Genomic DNA, 20102 nt, shown 5'->3' with positions numbered 1-20102 from the left:
AAATAGATGGAGAAACAGTGGAAACAGTTGCTGACTTTATTTGAGGGGGCTCCAAAATCACTGCAGATGATGACTTCAGCCATGAAATTAAAAGAGGCTTATTCCTTGGAAGGAAAGTTATGACCAACCTAGACAGCATATTAAAAAGCAGAGACATTACTTTGCCAACAAAGCTCTGTCTAGTCAAGGCTATAGTTTTCCAGTAGTCATGTATGGATGTGAGTCATGTTTGGACTGTAAAGAAAGCTGAGCACCAGAGAATTGATGCTTTTGAACTGTGGTGTTGGAGAAGACTCTTAAGAGTCCCTTGGACTGCAAGGAGATCCAACCAGTCCATCCTCAAGGAGATCAGTTCTGGGTATTCATTGGAAGGACTGACGCTGAAGCTGAAGTTCCAATACTTGGGCCACCTGATGCAAAGAGTCGACTCACTGGAAAAGACCCTTGCTGGGAAAGATTGAAGTCAGGAGGAGAAGAGAATGACAGAGGATGAGATGGTTGGCTGGAATTACCTACTAGATGGACACGAGTTTGAGTAAACTCCGGGAGATGGTAAAGGACAGGGAAGCCTGGGGTGCTCCAGTCCATGGGGTTGCAAAGAGTCCAACATGACTCAACAACAGCAAATGTATTAGAAAGACATAGAAACAACCTAAACATCCACTGACTGATGACAGGATAAAGTAAATGTGATGCATATATACAATGGAGTACCACTCAGCCATAAAAAAGAACAAAATAATGCCATTTGCAGCAACATGTATGCCCTTAGAGATTATCATACTAAGTGAAGTACATCAGAAAGAGAAAGATAAATACCATACAATATTACTTTATATGTGGAATCTAAAATATGACACAAACAAACTTATCTACAAAAAATACTCACAGACATAGAGAACAGACTAGTGGTTACCAAGGGGGAGGAGGGTGTGAGGGATGGAGTGGGAGTTTGGGGACAGCAGATGTAAACTAGTATATATAGAACAGATAAACAATAAGGTCCTATTATATAGCACAAGGAAATATAGTTAATATCCTGTGATAAACCATAATAAAGGGCAATATTAAAAAGAATGAAATAAATAAATGTACCCCCAAATTGAAAGAAACACGGCTTAGAAACAAAAGAATGTCTGAAGAAATGGAAAGTTTTACCTTGTTCTTAAAGAGAAATACTCTATATTGAAAAGATTAAAACATGACTTTGTGGCAATCAATGAAATTCCCAGTAGGAATGTGTGTGCTTGTGTGTATATGTGTATGGTGGTATTTCGTTTGGGGAATGAAGACAGAGACAGTGGAGCTCACAGAATATTTCATTTATAACCTTAGATACCTACTCTCCTGCATTTATGCAGGACTAGGTGACTAATTTAGACCTGTGCTGTCCCATATCATAGCTACTAGCCACATACAGCTTAACTGAAAAGTAAGTTAATCATTTTCCCAAAAGTTAGAATCTAATTTCTCAGTCATATTAATCACATGTCAAGTGCTCACATTTCAGTAACTACAAATGGTGAGTGGATACTATATTGGACAGTGAAGATGACAGACCATTTCCATTATGGTAGAAAATTCCTTAGGAAGTGCCATTCTAGACAATGAGTTGTGAAAGGAGGAAATACGTGCCCTTTTAACTTGTGCACAATTCTCCAGCTGCTTTCCCCTGCCTCTGGTGACTGAGGAGCTGAGAAGCGTCACTGTAAAGTGTTGGCACTTCTGTCAGCCTCAGTACCTGAGAAGTTGCGGAGCAAATGCCATCCCCTGCCTCACTCACACACCAACTCATGTGGTAGACACACTCGGAAAAAGAAATAAACTCTTGTGTTAACCCACTGAGCTTTGGAGGTTGTTTGCTACCATAGTTTACCCACTTATGACTAAAACTTAGGCGGCATGTGGTAGTGACAGATATTTTAAGAAAGATGAAAACTTGGCAAACTGATTCAAAAGTGAAAATATAACAATAATCAGTTTAAAAAAACACTTAGGAACATTCTGATAGATATGAAAACTTCTGATATTATAGATATTAAAATATATAATGTTACAACAATTGAGAGTGTAGGAATAGGCAGACAGATCAATGAAAGAGAATGGATGTGAGAATAAATGAAAATTCAGTGTGAACTAAAGGTCTCATTTCTAATTACCTGTGTTCACTTCTGTCTCCCTGCAGTGCTAACCAGAGTCTTAGTCTTTGAGATGTAGTTTCTCTGTTTTTCTCAGAAGACTTGCCCCTGATAGAGCCATCTAGCAGCTGGGTCCACTAATACAATGTGCCTTTATGATTTTATAATCCCTCAGTCCCATCCTCAATGAAGTCTATCTCCACCCTGTTTTCTAGTTAATTGTAATTGCCCGAGGCATTCTACTAACTTATTGTCTGTTAACATTTCCAATTCCTTAGAGTCCTACCCATAAGGCCAATCCTTTCTTATCGGCCTCACAGTTCATATATATTTTGAATGAAGATGGAACTTGTGCTTCACTTAGCACAATCCTTTATGAAACTTATAAACTTATATTTTACTCACTTAAATCTGAATCCTTCTGTCTGTGGTTGCTCACTTCTTCTCTACATTGCAGAAATAGTTATATCCTATAGAAAACAGGCTCTTTATTTCTTTAATCTCATTAACATTTTATGATTTCTAAATCTAAACTCTCCAACTATCCTTTACTCATAAGTACACATACCTAATAAAATAAATATTACATGCTAATAGAGTCCCCATTGCCAAGTAAAATTATACCCACAATCTCAGTAATGATGTTGGTCCCCAATTTCCTCAGACATATTCTATTCAAATCTGACATCCTCTATAATTTACTTATATTTTTCAGTCCAAATAATACCTGACTGTCCATCCATCTTTATTTTTCCAGTGTTCTATGGAGACAGACAGAATGGTTAGGCTTTGGGTATAAATTTTTGGATTTTCACATTCTGTATACCAAAACAAGTACTAGATTTATCAATTTGAATATTAAAAATAAACACCAGAGTTATTAGAAGAATAAATGAGATAATACTTTTATAATGTAACAAGAGGTTTTTTCTGCCTGTGACCCAAATGATAAAGAGAGCAAAGAAAAACATTGGTAAATCTATATATGTTGAACAACATCACCAAAAATAGCAACCAAAAAAACACACTACATAATGCTTTATATGTAAAAGTTAAATCATAATGAGTAAAAATGAGGAAACTTTAATATATATGAGAGTTTACATATTTTGTAAGAAAAATAAAACAAAAGGAAAAAAGAATAAAGGAAAAACTTCAGTAGAAATTTGGACAAGGATATAAAGAGCCAAGTCATAAAATAAGATACACAAAAGAAAACAAATATATAAAAGATATTCAAACTCCCAGGAAATCATAGAAATGCAAATTTTAAAATGCTGAATTTCCCCAAAAATATTAGAATATTAAACAAATCACTAAAATTCAGGATTAGGGCAGGATGCAGTGAAAAAGACAGTAACATTAGTGACAGGAATGTAAGATCTTAAAACTTTGAAAAGAACTGTGTTTAAAGTATGTTTTAAAGTTTAAGAGAGACTTCCATTTGTTGTAATAATCATAAAACTTGAAATTTACAGCAAGGAGGTAATCCCAGAAGTGTGCAAAAGCCTTATTTTGACTGGCAGAAATCTGAAACTATTTCATCTATACAGCAAGAGAAGGATGGTTAAAAGTTGGAGGTAAAAACCTACAATGCAGTATTTTTCAGGCACCTAAAGTGATGATGGGCTTCCCTGGTGGCTCAGTGGTAAAGAATCTGTGCACCAATGCAGGAGATGCAGGTTCAGTCCCTGGGTAGGAACAAGTCCCTGGAGAGGAAATGGCAACCCACTCCAGTACTCTTGTTTGGAAAATTCCATGGGCAGAGGAGCCTGGTGGGCTGCAGTCCATGGGGTCGCCAAAGAGTCGGACACAACTTAGCAACTAAACAATAACAACAAAGTGATGATGCATATCTGTATTCATTTACGTGGGGGAGGAAAGGTCCAGAACATATTATTGAGAAAAATAAATTGGGTATCTATCTGCATGTATATGTGAATCCATCTATGTAAAAACAAATGTGTGTATGTATGTGTAAAAAGAGAATGAAAAACTTTTAAAGGAGTAATTATTATCTCTAGCTAGTAGAATTTCAGATGATTTTTACTATTTCCTTTGTACTTTTCTAGATTTTTTTCAAATTTACAATGTGTCTGCTATAATAAAAATCATCCAAGTAAATAAAAACAAAAATAATTATAAATATTATAGAGCAACCTAGGAAATGTTTGTGGTATTTTATGACAAAAAAATCACGATAGATTTACATCTACACTATGATTGTATCTTCAAAATAGGTGAGCTTACTGACAAGGAACATGAAAGAGTAAGAAAATAAGGAAGTAAGTAAGTGATGTGTTGTTGAATTGACACAGTTGATTTTTCTTTTCTTTAAAAACTGTCAACTATCATTATGTTACTTGTTCCATAAACATTTTATGAAATTTAAGTATTTAATAGAACAGGTAAAATCAGTAAAAGAAGAAAGGTGGTCTGGTGGATGAAAAAGAAAGGTGGTCAGAAGAAATAGCTTTTTGACTCCAAAGGGAAGAATCAGGAAACTACAAAATGTTAGCTATGGAAGCAAGGAGAGACCATACAGCTATCACAGTGCCAGAAGCTGCCTCAAGGGCAGTTGTAGGAGAACATTTGGGAATTTTGGGTAGGTGATTGAGGCAGATTGAGAGGAACTTTCTGTTTTCCCACTGCTTCCATTAAAGCAGCCATACTGTACTATTTTCACACACTGGACTTCCCATAGATCTTGGTTTGAGGTGCAGGGGAAAACTGTGAAAGACTTTAAATTGGACCAAAAGATTCCTGTGCATTTTCAATGAAAAACAAGGCATTATCTAACACATCCTCTAAATTATCTATTCTGTGGAGACTTTGGGCCTTTCCTTATCTTTGAGTTATTTTATCACTGTGTTAAATAGGTAAACTGGTAGCAAAGCAACACTTGTCCACAAACATGGAAATTCTGTCCAGTGGAAGGCAATGGCACCCCACTCCAGTACTCTTGCCTGGAAAATCCCATGACAGAGAAGCCTGGTGGGCTGCAGTACATGGGGTCACGAAGAGTCGGCCATGACTGAGCAACTTCACTTTCACTTTTCACTTTCATGCATTGGAGAAGGAAATGGCAACCCACTCCAGTATTCTTGCCTGGAGAATCCCAGGGATGGGGGAGCCTGGTGGGCTGCCTTTTGTGGGGTCGCACAGAGTCAGACACGACTGAAGCAACTTAGCAGCAGCAGCAGCAGCAGCAGGAGGGAGAATTGGTCCACTCTCCCTGCCCCCCAAAAATCAATTCTGCATTTATTTATAAATTAATTTCTATAATTCTGATTCAGCTTTAAAAGTGTAGTATTAGATGTTATGGGGAGGGAGGTGGGAGGGGGGTTCATGTTTGGGAATGCATGTAAGAATTAAAGATTTTAAAATTTAAAAAAAATAAAAATAAAAGATACACACTGCAATTTAAAAAAAATAAAATAAAATAAAGTTCATTGAAGTAGTTGTAACACATTACTGGCTTTCTCATTACTTAATGAGTTAAATAAACTCTTGGGCATGTATTCATGTTATATTTGTATGAAATTCATGGTTTTATACTTCTAAAAACACTTCCAAAAAACAAAAAAGGATAATACTGAAACTGAGTCCAACCCAAATCCCTTCTTTCCATATATGAGGGAAAGGCATAGAGAAATCAGCTAAACTTTTCTCACCAAAGAAATCCTCCTTATTAAATGAACTAATGAACATGCGATGCTGTTAACTCACTCTTGCTGTAGAGTGATTGTTGTTGGGAAACCGCCATACTTTGTGTATCTATGGTAACACTGAGGCTGAATTACTAGAAGAAGCTGGAGTCATACAGGATTTAATTCCCAACTCTCTTATTTCTAAGGATATGACTCAGGCAAACTACCTTTTTTCAGCCTCAGTTTCCTTGTCTAGAAAATGAGGACAACAATAGTACATACTTTCATTTTAGAATTGGCATAGCAGTAAATGGAATAATGCTTATTATGCTCTTGGAACCATGCCTGGAACATAAAAAGTATTTGGTGCTATTATCACCCATGCTAGTCTAAGGCACAGGTGTTTATAGAGGAATTATCATGAAATACATGAATACAAAATATAGGGACACTTGGATTTATCCCTTAGGATAAAATTATAGATAAAGTATTATACATTGAATTTTATTTTAATGCTATTAACATACATCTCATTTAATTATACAGAATTACTTAATAAAATTAAAAATAATTTTGTGGCACTTATAGTTGCCTCCTTTGTTATTGGATGTAATTGCTTTAAGACAGACCCCATCTCTACACAGGAGTACCTTTGTAATTCATCATAGCAATACTTCAAAGGTGAATACTATGGATAATCTGGTCAAATAGTCCAATTTGTATATAATTAGGTGACAATTTAGTAAAATCAAAATTATTTTATTATACTATAAATGATAATTTTAATAAATAATAAGCAATAGTATACTCTCATCTTTCACATATGATTGTGATATTTAATTATTACATATTTCTCAACAGCATTTTACTCAACACTTTTATAAATATTCCCTTCCAAGCATTGACTACCATGTTTGTACACAGAAGGTGTTCAGTGAATGTTGTTAAATAATCGATAAACTACTGTGCTGTGTGCTGTGCTTAACTGCTCAGGCATGTCTGACTTTTTGCAACCGCCATGGACTAGCCACCAGGCTCCCCTGTCCATGGGGATTCTCCAGGCAAGAATACTGGAGTGGGTTGCCATTTCCCCTCCTCCAGGGGATCTTCCCAACCCGAGGACTGGATCCAGGTTTCTCTCATTACAGGCAGATTCTTCACTGTCTGAGCCACCAGGGAAGCCCATAAACTACTGTACACTGTAGTTTGTGTCCTATTGACAACAATATGCACCTGTGACCTTAAAAAAAGACTAGGAGGTGATCATTTGTTCTTCATGTGCACAGAGAGAGCTCATGCCCATTTTTCATTATTTTCCCCTCTAAGTTCTCTCTCCCTCTGTAGTTCTAGGATGCTCTATAATTAGAAGCCAGCCAGGCATCAACTACTTCCTCTGGGCAAGTTTGTGCCTTAACACCTCTCAGTGACCTTCCATGCTAATTAAACTCCGTGTGAGAATAAAGAACATTGGTACTTAACTGAAATAAAAAGCAATTAAGTGGAAACATTTGGAGATGATTGTATGTTAATAAGAAATCTTAATCAATGTGTATACCTATGAGACTCACAGAAGTACCTTTGAAGAAATCACATTTTCTAATCAAACAAAATACAAACTTCCTTGTTTTTAAGATGTGCACAAGTGCATAAGTCTTGATTTATTTCACAGGCAGAAGGAAAAATGGTCTCTATTATTCTCTTTGCACTTTTCCAAAAATTACTGAAATATCCCTGAAGCAAAGTTTATTTTCCCTAATATATTAATTGAAAGTACTAAAAAGAATTAAAAAGCAGAGATGTCACTTTGCCAACAAACATCTGTATAGTGAAAGCTATGGTTTTTCCAGTAGTTAGTACAAATGTGAGAGCTAGGCTATAAAGAAGGCTGAGTGCCAAAGAACTGATGGCTTCAAACTGTGGTGATAGAAAAGACTCTTGAGAATCCTTTGGACAGCAAGGAGATCAAACCAGTCAATCCTTAAGGAAATCAACCCTGAATATTCATTTCAAGTACTGATGCTGAAGCTCCAATACTTTGGCCGCCTGATACAAAGAACCTACTCTTTAGAAAATATCCTGATGCTGGGAAAGATTGAAGGCAACAGGATAAGGGTGCGGCAGAAGATGAGATGGTTAGATAGCATCACCAACTCAATAGACATGAATTTGAGCAAATTCTGGGAGATAGTGAAGGACAGAGGAGACTGGCATGCTGCCAGCCCACGGGGTCATAGAGAGTTAGACACAGCTTAAAGACTGAACAAAACATCAACAAATTTTATCCAAGAAATCTAAACTTGGGTTTTTTACCTTTCTGAATTGTTTAAGCACATTAGTCATTTGTATTTTAAGTGCACAATAAAACAGATTAAATGCAGAAAGTTTAGATCAAAAGTTAGTAAACTCTAGTCACAGGCCAAATTTGGCCCTGCCCTTTTCTTCACAGTTCAACAGCTAGGAATGGTTTTTATGTTTGTAAAGAGTTATGGGTAAAAATAAAAAAGAATATGAGACAGGGACCATATGTAACACACAAAGACTAAAATATTTACTGTTAGACATTTTACAGAAAAAGTTTGCCAATCTTTCATTTGCTTGATAGCCTGAACTGGAATTATTAGTATAACCCACATACATAAAACCATCCTAATTCAAAATAAGATATAGTTAAAATTTTAAAATAAGGTATTTAAAATTTAGTCATTAAATAATAAATTAATTCAATAAACATTTATTCCTTCCCAACCATATTCCAAGGAATGTTCTCACAATTAGCTTATTTGTGTCTCACAAATGCCTGAGGCAGAACTCCTGATTCCTACTTTTTTATGAAGAACCAGACCCAGGACTAGTTCAGTACATTGTCCTATGGCTGACACTGATATGTCTCTGATTCCAAAAACTGAAAGATTCTCCTTGTATCATACCCCTGGGTTGGGAAACTAGGGTCCCATGTGCTGCATGGCACAGCCAAAAAAATTAAAAACAGCAAGAACATGCAGGAATGCTTCTAATGACCACTGGTGTTTTTTGATTAATAGATAAGTGATTTAATTTAAATGTTAAATTTTGGTAATGAACAAATGCTTTTGAAGCATTTGTTTCTTAAATAAGATATTGACTGGAAGTTTAATATACTCTGGTCGTCTTTCCAAATATTCTCCTTCTCCTATTGCCTGAAATGTGGGTTATACTTCAACCTATTTGACAAGGCTCAAATTAATAGTCTCTGAATTACCCAATCCAAATTAGTGAGGTTGCTCATATCAACCACAAATATTTCAACATGCTTTATACTATCTATTCAGGGCATATGATTCCATGCAGAGTAAGTGCAATGGGTGTTTCTGACCCATAAAAAAAGTTTTAACAGCTGTAAATATATGAAAGGAGGACTTAACAACAATCAGAATTCTTCGAGGGCTTCCTTGGTAGTCCAGTAGTTAAGAATCTGCCTTACAGTGTAAGGGACACCAGTTCAATCCCTGGTCTGGTAAGATTCCACATGTTGCAGAGCAACTGAGCCTATGTGCGCAACTACTGAGCCCAAGCAAGTGCTGCAGCTACTGAAGCCTGTGCACCTAGAGCCTGTGATCTACAAGAGAAGCCACCGCAGTGAGAAGCCCACGCACCACAACAGAGTAGCACCCACTCGCCACAACTAGAAAAAGCCTGCATCCAGCAAGAAGACCCACCATAGCCAAAAATAAAATAGATAAATCTTTTTTAAAAATTCTCTGATATTTCTCTAATCTTTGCTAGAAAAATTTGCAAATGCTATTATTTGCAATACTATGATTTGCAAAAATCTACTGAAATTAGCGACCATCCAGATAAACTGAACATACTATCTTCCAGAATACTGTATATTAGATCCACATGGACCCCTCATGAATATTCACAGACCCCAAAGGAGCAAAGAATATTGCATATGACATGCCTAAAAATAAATCTTGGCTAATGTTGATAAAGGGAAATATTGGCTGCTAAAATGATGCATTATTCCTCTTTTCACTTCAACGTTTTGTTCCCTACTTTTATTAAGTTCTATTCCCCATCATACTGTTTATATTTGTGTCTTCTATGAGCTTAGTATTGTGTTAGGAACTATGCCATTATATCAAACAACATAGAAGGAGTACATTAGGCCCTCAGGGACCTTAGGATCTATTTTAGAAAGAAAGAATATATTCTGTTGATTCTAAGATTAAATTTTTCCCTATATCAACCTTTCAAATTGAGATATGTCATCCAGTTAGCTACTGACCTGGCTAAACTCAGGCTGTAATTATCATTGCCCAAACACGCTCGAGACTCAGTCCTAGTTATTTACAGCCATCACTTCAGCTGAATTATGTGCATAGTTGGTGCCACATATAGTGAGTTTAATTACATTTGGAATAATTTAAAATATTATCCCATGTCATAGAATGGAACTGAAAAATCTGTGTATTTAGAAAAATTCACTGAAACTGGGCATACATTTTACACAAATGAAGCAAGTAGTTGTTTTTGGAAGAATTCCATATTTTTTATAGTTCCATATTCTATTATAAAGCAAAAATCAGATATGTCATGGCACCTGAAAAAACAAAGATACTCCAAAAAAGTTGAAGATGTGTGACATTTTATTATGTGTATATATAACTGCAATTATATACTAAGCAACGCAAGTGAGAGCAGGAGATTGCCAAACCTTTAAAATAGATGAGAAATTTCAAAACAACAGGAGGCTACTATGATTATTGCTAAGGGACTGCAGTATGCATAGTTCAATTGGCAGCATTTCCTTCTTTCTGTCCTCCTGATGTATAAAATAATGGTATGTCCTGGAAATCATTGTCATCTTCAATCTGACAAAATACAGTACTTACAAAACTAATAACAAGTGAAGCAAGGCAATTTGTACCAAAATCAAATGAGTGGTTTGGATAGTGCAGGACTTTCATAAAGGCCTGGGAAGACTCTGAAATGAAAGAGCTGAACTTTTGGTAAAGACAAGCTGGACTTTCAAGACAGGAAAAAAGACACAGATGTGTATAATGGACTCTTGGACTCAGAGGGAGAGGGAGAGGGTGGGATGATTTGGGAGAATGGGAATTCTAACATGTATACTATCATGTAAGAATTGAATCGCCAGTCTATGTCTGACGCAGGGTACAGCATGCTTGGGGCTGGTGCATGGGGATGACCCAGAGAGATGTTATGGGGAGGGAGGTGGGAGGGCGGTTCATGTTTGGGAACGCATGTAAGAATTAAAGATTTTAAAATTTAAAAAATAAAAAACTATATAAAAAAAGAAATTTGAACATTTAAAAAAAAAAGGAAAAAAATAAATAAATAAAAATAAAGTTGCAATAAAGTTCACTGCCTGACATTGAGGTATAGACAGAAGGCTGATATGGTTATTGTGATCTAGAATAACCACATCAAGAGCAGGAGTTGTGGGTTCAAATCCTCCCTCTGCCGCTGACTAGCTGTGGGGTAATCGGTCTTAAACTCTCTGGGGACCTCAGTGTTCACATCTGTAAAAAGGCAATAATAACTGTGACCATTTCATAGTCCTGCTGTAAAGATTAAGTGAGCAAATAGATTTAAATGCTTTTAAAAAATCCTTATTGAATAAATCAACAAATATGAAATAAACAAACAAAGTTGGAGTCAAGGTAAAGGTATTGTGGGCAAGACAAGATCAGAAGCAGATTATCTGCAATGAGATCAAGTCTGGTCTATCCCAGGGCAGGTGAAGACACAGATTTAGCCGCAAAGAAAAATAAAGTTCTGAGAATTCTCACAGACCTCACATACCTCAAAATTATGTAGGTCAGAGTGAGGAATCTGAGTCCTATTCTCTAGTTAATGTGGGTCATGTGGTCTTTATTTCTCCTTCATTTTAGAAGAAAATTTTATTAGGTTTTGAATTCTAGATCAGTAATTTTTTCTTTCAAACCTTTAAAAGTTTAATATTATTTCATTGTCTTCCAACTGCTATTGTTTCTGTTGGGAAGTTATCAATGACTTCTTATTGAAAGCAATGTAGTTTTAAATACATATATGTGTGTGTGTGTGTGTGTGTGTGTGTGTGTGTGTGTGTGTGTGTATCTTGTTTGATATCTCCAGGCTTTTTAAAATGTCACTTGAAGTCATTAGTCATTTTTGGAAAATGATTGATCATTACCTCTGATACTGCCAAAATCTCTCTCTCCTTTGCTTCTGGGATTCTAATCACATCTATAATAGATTTTACAGTCTGCATTATAGATTTTTCACATCTGTTTTATTTTTACCTCTTTTTTCTATAGGCTTCAGTTTAAATCTTCTGTCTTGAGCTATCTTTTAGTTCACTAGTTGTGCCTCCTGCTGTTAAATCTATTTATTAAGTTCTTAATTATAGATATTGTATTTTTCAATTTAATGACTTCCCTCTGATCACTTTGTATAAATTCCAATTCTCCAATATAATTATTCATCTTCTGCTCTATTTTCTGGAACACATTAATCATAATTATTCTAAAGTCATTGTGTAATAATTCCAATATTTAGTTCACCTATAAGACTGATTATACTGTGTTTTTGTCATTATTGATGTTATTTGGTTGTACAGTCCTATTACTTGACAAGCCTAGTAGCTTGACCAAACGCTAGACATTTATAACTAATTAAAAGTTGTGGATGATTCTTCATTTTCCTATAGGGTTAATCTTTCCTTTGCTGGACAGAGTGAGAGTGAATCCTCTTAATTCATTCAGGAATTGAGCCAAATTAAGGAGATCAACCCTGGGATTTCTTTGGAAGGAATGATGCTAAAGCTGAAGCTCCAGTACTTTGGCCACCTCATGCGAAGAGTTGATTCATTGGAAAAGACTCTGATGCTGAGAGGGATTGGAGGCAGGAGGAGAAGGAGACGACTAAGGATGAGATGGCTGGATGGCATCATGGACTCAATGGATGTGAGTCTAAGTGAACTCCGAGAGATGGTGATGGACAGGGAGGCCTGGCATGCTGCGATTCATGGGGTTGCAAAAAGTCGGACACGACTGAGCGACTGAACTGAACTGAACTGAAGGCTGGATTGCTTGTAGGTGTGACAGCTCAGTTGGTATGGTAGCTCCTGCAATGCAGGAGACCCCAGTTTGATTCCTGGGTCGGGAAGATCCCCTGGAGAAGGTAAAGGTTACCCATTCCAGTACTCTGGCCTGGAAAATTCCATGGATTGGAAAGTCCATGGGGTTGCAAAGAGTCAGACACAACTGAGTGACTTGCACTTTCTTTCTTTCAATATACACATATTTGTGGCTTGCTGTTATTTCCAAGGTCTAGTGCCCTAAGACTTTCAGCTGAAAACATAATCTGCTGTCACTTGCTTATTTAACTTATATGCAGAGTACATCATGCGAAGTGCTGGGCTGGATAAAGCACAAGCTGGAATCAAGATTGCTGGGAGAAATATCAATAACCTCAGATATGCAGATAACACCACACTTACAGCAGAAAGCAAAAAAAGAACTAAAGAACTTCTTGATGCAAGTGAAAGAGGAGAGTGAAAAAACTGGCTTAAAACTCAGCATTCAGAAAACTAAGATCATGGCATCTGGTTCCATCACTTCATTGCAAAGAGATGGGGAAACAATGGAAAGAGTGACAGATTTTATTTTAGGGGGCTCCAAAATCACTGCAGGTGGTGACTGCAGCCATGAAATTAAAAGAGCCTTGCTCCTTGGAATAAAAGCTATGACAAATATAGACAGTGTATTAAAAAGCAGAGGCATTACTTTGCTGACAAAGGTCCATATAGTCACTATGGTTTTTCCAGTAGTCATGTATGGATGTGAGAGTTGGATTATAAAGAAAGCTGAGCGCCAAAGAATTAATGCTTTTGAACTGTGGTGTTGGAGAAGACTCCTGAGAGTCCCTTGGACTGCAAGAAGATCCAACGTGTCCATTCTAAAGGAGATCAGTCCTGGGTGTTCATCGGAAGGACTGACACTGAAGCCAAAGCTCCAATACTTTGCCCACCTGATGCAACAAACTGATTCATTGGAAAAGACCCTGATGCTGGGAAAGATTGAAGGTGGGAGGAGAAGGGGACAACAGAGGATGAGATGGTTGGATGGCATCACTGACTCAAGGGACAAGAGTTTGAGCAAGCTCTGGGAGTTGGTGATAGACAGGAAAGCCTGGCGTGCTGCAGTCCATGGGGTCACAGAGTTGGGCATGCCTGAGTGACTGGACTGAACTGAGTCATTTTAGACTGCCAAATGGTATGACACCTCTGTCTTCCAGAGTGGCCCTCTGCCTGGTCAAATTTCTTCAGTTCTCAGCCTTCTGCCTGTGCCCCAAACCAGCAAATTCTGGAAACACTGGTTATAGGTTATTTTCTCGCTTCTCCACAGTTAACCCCTCTCTGGAATCTTATACTCTATCCTGACTTCTTCAGAAGCTCACTGATGTCTTTAAATTCAGGATTTGTTCATTTTATTTGGTTTTTCTATTTATCTTTGAAAAGATTGTTATTTCACATAAAACTAACCCATCTTACCTAGACAGAGTGACCTCAAACCTATAGGCCTTTAATCAAGAAACTGATATAATGAAAGTGTTATTTGTTAGAGGGTAAAAAGTAGGAGACAAATTGAGAAAGACAGAACAGACCTTGAAAAAAGGTGGTAATGGCAGAATTAAAAGGAAACTAGAAAACTGAGGGCATAATTTCTAATCTTTGTTACATCTCCAAGGTAGATACCTATGGCCTCACTTTATAGAGGAATCAATACTTAGATATGCATTATTGTCTTTCCCACCTCCCAAATCTATATATTTTCTCTATGGCATAGAGTGGTAAAGAATTCACCTACCAATGCAGGAGATGCATGTTCATCCCTGGGTCAGGACAATCCCCTGGAGGAGGAAATGGCAACCCACTCCAGTTTCTTGTCTGGGAAATCTCATAGACAGAGGAGTCTGTTGGGCTACAGTATGGGTTTGCAAAGAGTTGAACACAACCGGGCAACTGAGCACAAGCATAACAAGCATACAGTAGACCTTAGTCCGAAGTAGCTCTGCCATCACTGAGCCTCAGTTGTCTGATCTGTCAAATGAGAGTATCTAGTTCATACAACTGTGACCAGTGAGACTAAAACACATGAAAGCAATGATTTAACTATAAAGAGGTATATGTTGTAAGATTAATTGGGATTTCTTTAATCAGGCATGGTAATACACACAGGATGATGCTGTGAAAGTGCTGCACTCAATATGCCAGCAAATTTGGAAAACTCAGCAGTGGCCCGAGGACTGGAAAAGGTCAGTTTTCATTCCAATCCCAAAGAAAGGCAATGCAAAAGAATGCTCAAACTACCGCACAATTGCACTCATCTAACACACTAGTAAAGTAATGCTCAAAATTCTCCAAGCCAGACTTCAGCAATACGTGAACCATGAACTTCCAGATGTTCAAGCTCGTTTTCGAAAAGGCAGAGGAACCAGAGATCAAATTGCCAACATCTGCTGGATCATCAAAAAAGCAAGAGTTCCAGAAAAATATCTATTTCTGCTTTATTGATATGCCAAAGCCTTTGACTGTGTGGATCACAAGAAACTATGGAAAATTCTTCAAGAGATGGGAATACCAGACCACCTGACCTGCCTCTTGAGAAACTTACATGCCGGTCAGGAAGCAACAGCTCAAATTGGACATGGAACAACAGACTAGTTCCAAATAGGAAAAGGAGTACATCAAGGCTGTATATTATCACCCTACTTATTTAACTTCTATGCAGAGTACATCATGAGAAATGTTGGGCTGGAAGAAACATAAGGTGGAATCCAGATTGCTGGGAGAAATATTAATAACTTCAGATATGCGGGTTACACCACCCTTATGGCAGAAAGTGAAGAGGAACTAAAAAGCCTCTTGATAAAAGTGAAAGAGGAGAGTGAAAAAGTTGGCTTAAAGCTCAACATTCAGAAAATGAAAATCATGGCATCTGGTCCCATCACTTCATGGGAAATAGATGGGGAAACAGTGGAAACAGTGTCAGACTTTATTTTGGGGGGGCTCCAAATTCACTGCAGATGGTGGCTGCAGCCATGAAATTAAAAGACGCTTACTCCTTGGAAGAAAAGTTATGACCAACCTAGATAGCATATTCAAAAGCAGAGACATTACTTTGCCAGAAAAGGTCCGTCTAGTCAAGGCTATGGTTTTTCCAGTGGTCATGTATGGATGTGAGAGTTGGACTGCGAAGAAAGCTCAGTGCCGAAGAATTAATGCTTTTGAACTGTGGTGTTGGAGAAGACTCTTGAGAGTCCCTTGGACTGCAAAGAGATCCAACCAGTCCATTCTGAAGAAGAGCAGCCCTGGGATTTCTTTGGAAGGAATGATGCTAAAGCTGAAACTCCAGTACTTTGTCCACCTCATGGGAAGAGTTGACTTACTGGAAAAGACTCTGATGCTGTGAAGGATTGGGAGCAGGAGGAGAAGGGGACAACAGAGGATGAGATGGCTGGATGGCATCACTGACTCGATGGCCATAAGTCTGAGTGAACTGTGGGAGTTGGTGATGGACAGGGAGGCCTGGCGTGCTGCGATTCATGGGGTCTCAAAGAGTCGGACATGACTGAGCAACTGAAGTAAACTGAACTGAATACACACAGACATGGAAATGACTTCATGAAGGAAGAATTTTTTTTATTTAAATTTATTTATTTTAATTGGAGGCTAATTGCTATACAATATTGTATTGGTCTTGCCATACATCAACATGAATCCTCCGTGGTGTACATGTGTTCCCCATACTGAATCCCCCTCCCACCTTCCTCCCATACCATCCTTCTGGGTCATCCCAGTGCACCAGCCCCAAGCATCCTGTATCCTGCATCGAACCTGGACTGGCGATTCGTTTCTTATATGATATTATATATGTTTCAATGCTATTCTCCCAAATCATCCCAACCTCTCCCTCTCCCACAGAGTCCAAAAGACTGTTCTATCCCTCTCTAGAAATAGTAATACAAGGCACAGCATGCCATGCTGGGCCCCATGGAGAATCATCAGGATTTTCAGGAGGCAAACTGTGAGCAAAAGCCTTTACTATGGTTACTATAGGAAGGGATATCTGAGGCAGGGAGCACAGGCTTAGGATTGGCTAGTTTGAATAATTCCAGTGGGTCTGGGACACAGGGGCTGTCCTTAGTTATCTGGTACTAGGCCCTGATCTGATTGGGGCAGAAGGACAGTGGCCCCAGAATAAGGTAAGGTAAGGTAAAGTCACTCAGTCGTTTCCGACTCTTTGCAACCCCATGGGCTGTAGCCTACCAGGCTCCTCTGTCCATGGAATTTTCCAGGCAATAGTACTGGAGTGGATTGCCATTTCCTTCTCCAGGGGATCTTCCCGACCCAGGGATTGAACCCAGGTCTCCCACATTGTAGACAGACGCTTAACCATCTGAGCCACCAGGGAAGTCCTATGAGAGCCCAAATAAAGGAAGTGTTGTAGCTTGCATATGAAAGACAAACTCACAGGTGAGTTGTTTGCAATACTTAGGAATTAGCTAACCCTGAGAGAGACAGTCCCTTCTGGGTCAGCAGGACTTGAGAATCAAAATGCAGAAACAAAACATGATTAACACGGTAATGCATTTATAGTATAGTAGTATAGTCTACTATAACAATACTGAAGCAGTTATCTTTCTCAAGTACTAATATTCTGCCAACTCTGAGCTCATGAAGAATAGTAGAAGAGTCACTTTGGTTGCCTATGATGAGATGTATATATAGACAGTCAGCTCTTTATGGAGACTCTTACGCTCAAGGGGGACAAAATAGGAATCTGTGTTCTCTTGAGTAAACATTATATTTATAATGGCATCAGTGATATCTCACTAATTCAGTGTTATAAAATCTCTAAAATATGATATTGATGAAAATTGTATTTCAATTAATAACTTTAAAATTTCATGTTTTTAAGCAGCTGTTTCTTGTTATACAAATAATTATTTTCTCAAAAGAAGTATCACACCAGAAGCATATTTTTTAAATACATTGCACTGTATAGATTATCCCCATTGTTTGTTTTTATTAAATTCTCTATCTCAATCTTAAACACATTTGTCATTTGGGCAAACTAAGAAATTAACTTCCTTCTCAAGTACAAATGCTTGTGGGAGCAGTTTTTCCAGCATGGGAGTCTGTTAGTCCCAGATGTATAAAGAAAAAAAAAGTGCCCATGCTGTACAATACTGTTTTCCTAAACGGTGGGCAATTAAACTAAACAGTTTCAGAACTGCATAATTTATTAGTTCAAAACCAAAGTATATATCATAACAATCAATCCCAAATGATAAAGAATTTTATTTTCCAATTATTGGAATAATTCATCTCTTTTTACAGAATGCAATATGTTTCCATAATACAATAAACTCGTTACCCATCTGCTGCCTTCAAAGTGTAACACATATTTTGTAATCTCCAGTAGGTCAGACATTATGTCTCAAATCCTATTCTCCTGTGCCACACACAGCAAACAAATACTGTTTTGGCTTCTTAGTGGCAGTCAAAATTGTGATGTTTACAAGTTTACTATCTTATAAACTCTATGAGGCAGTTAGAAAGGAAAAACTATAAAATTCCTGGCCAAATGTCTCCAGGAGTCTATCTAAAGAAAATGTTAATTATCAAGTCACCTTGTGCTAATAGTGAGGAAAGGCTAATTCCAGCAACAACCATGCCTTCTTCCTGTAATTCACTCATAGCACACAAAAAAATTCCTAAGAATTAGAAAGCATTTTTGCCTTATTATGTTGTTATGAATACTACTCAACAAAAATAAAGCTCAAGTATAGTACACCTACATTCAGGATCAGCTAAGGAATCTGCCAGGCCTAGTACAAACTGAAATTGAAGGGTGCCTGTCTATGTTCATGTGTCACCCTCTCACATGGGGGACACGTCAGAGACTACCACAAATCCCCAGTGAAATACTTTTCACCACTCCTCACTAGGCCTGTCCCTGAAACAGACGCAATGACACTATTTCCCTATCTCATTTCTTTTATTTCTGTATCAAGTGTTTGGGTGAACTCCTTCACAATCCCCATTTAGCCACTGTCAAATTAGACATTTTATCTTTAATTTATCCAAAATATCTGTTTTGCAAAAAAAAAAAAAAAAATGCCTTTGTGGGTCTTTTCAAACACCAGTCATGAGAACTAGCAGTTGGTTCACTTTTCAGGGCCAGTCACAAAGCTGGATGGCCCTTCATTTTCATGGACAAATTGGTGGGTTTGGGAAAGCAGGAATGAAGGTACATTTGAGATGGGCACAACTGTTCTACATAAAAGTGGGAGAAGAATTTGCTGTTTGAGGAGTAATTTAGGAAGGCTAGAACAAGGAGAAGAGAGGGGGAGAAGATGCAGGAAACAAGCTTTGTGATATGCTCTATGATTCTTTTTCTTAACCCCAAGGTTATCAACAAGATGTATGTGACTGGGTATTTCTGAAACTCAGAAGAAAGAAAACGCAGAGGGCTACCCTGGGTTTCTATGGCACAGAACAGTGGCAACTAATGCAAAAGAAACAGAAGGATGACTAAGGACTCTTAAGAGCAAGAGAAACTTCAGCCATTAGTCACTCCTATAAGGAAGAATGGGAATTTTGGACTTCCATGGGCCATGAAATTAAAGAACTAGAGCCACACTTTCTAGTTGCAGAGGTAATGGGTATTCCAAAGTCCCAAGTGACTCACATTAATAATCATGAGAGCTTTACTGTGTGCCAGCCCTCATGATCACAACCCCACACCCATCAGCTCTTCTACTCATTCAACAATCCTATCAAAGAGATACTATTTTGCAGACAATGCAAATAGGACACAAGGAGATTACAGAATTTTCCCAGGATCAGACACTTACTAAATATTGGAGATTAGACCAGAAAACAGGCAATCAACTTCCAAAACTAACGACTAGCCTAAAACTCTATCTCTTGTGATGTCCCATAGGGTCCAGGAAAGTAGATACTATCATTCAGAACTTACAAGTGAAGGAACTGAAGTCAGAAACATTAAGTACTTACTCAAGGAAGCTAGTCAGTGGCAGAATCAGGATCAAAATAGATGTGGCTGATTCCACACCTTTGCTTTTCCTCCCTTTTGGCTCGTCTGGACATAGTACCAAGGTTTATCTTCTAGCCCTGTCCTTCATGGTCTGTGCAACCTGAGCAAATCACCAAGCCTGCTGGACTCTTCTTTTTCTCATCTGTAATGTTGCAATTATAACCACTTTGAAGTATTTCTCATAGGATATAAAATAAGAC

Source organism: Ovis aries, chromosome 2, assembly GCF_016772045.2.
Source record: "Ovis aries strain OAR_USU_Benz2616 breed Rambouillet chromosome 2, ARS-UI_Ramb_v3.0, whole genome shotgun sequence".
In the NCBI taxonomy this organism is placed as follows: domain Eukaryota; kingdom Metazoa; phylum Chordata; class Mammalia; order Artiodactyla; family Bovidae; genus Ovis; species Ovis aries.
Note: the sequence above shows the minus strand (reverse complement) of the source record.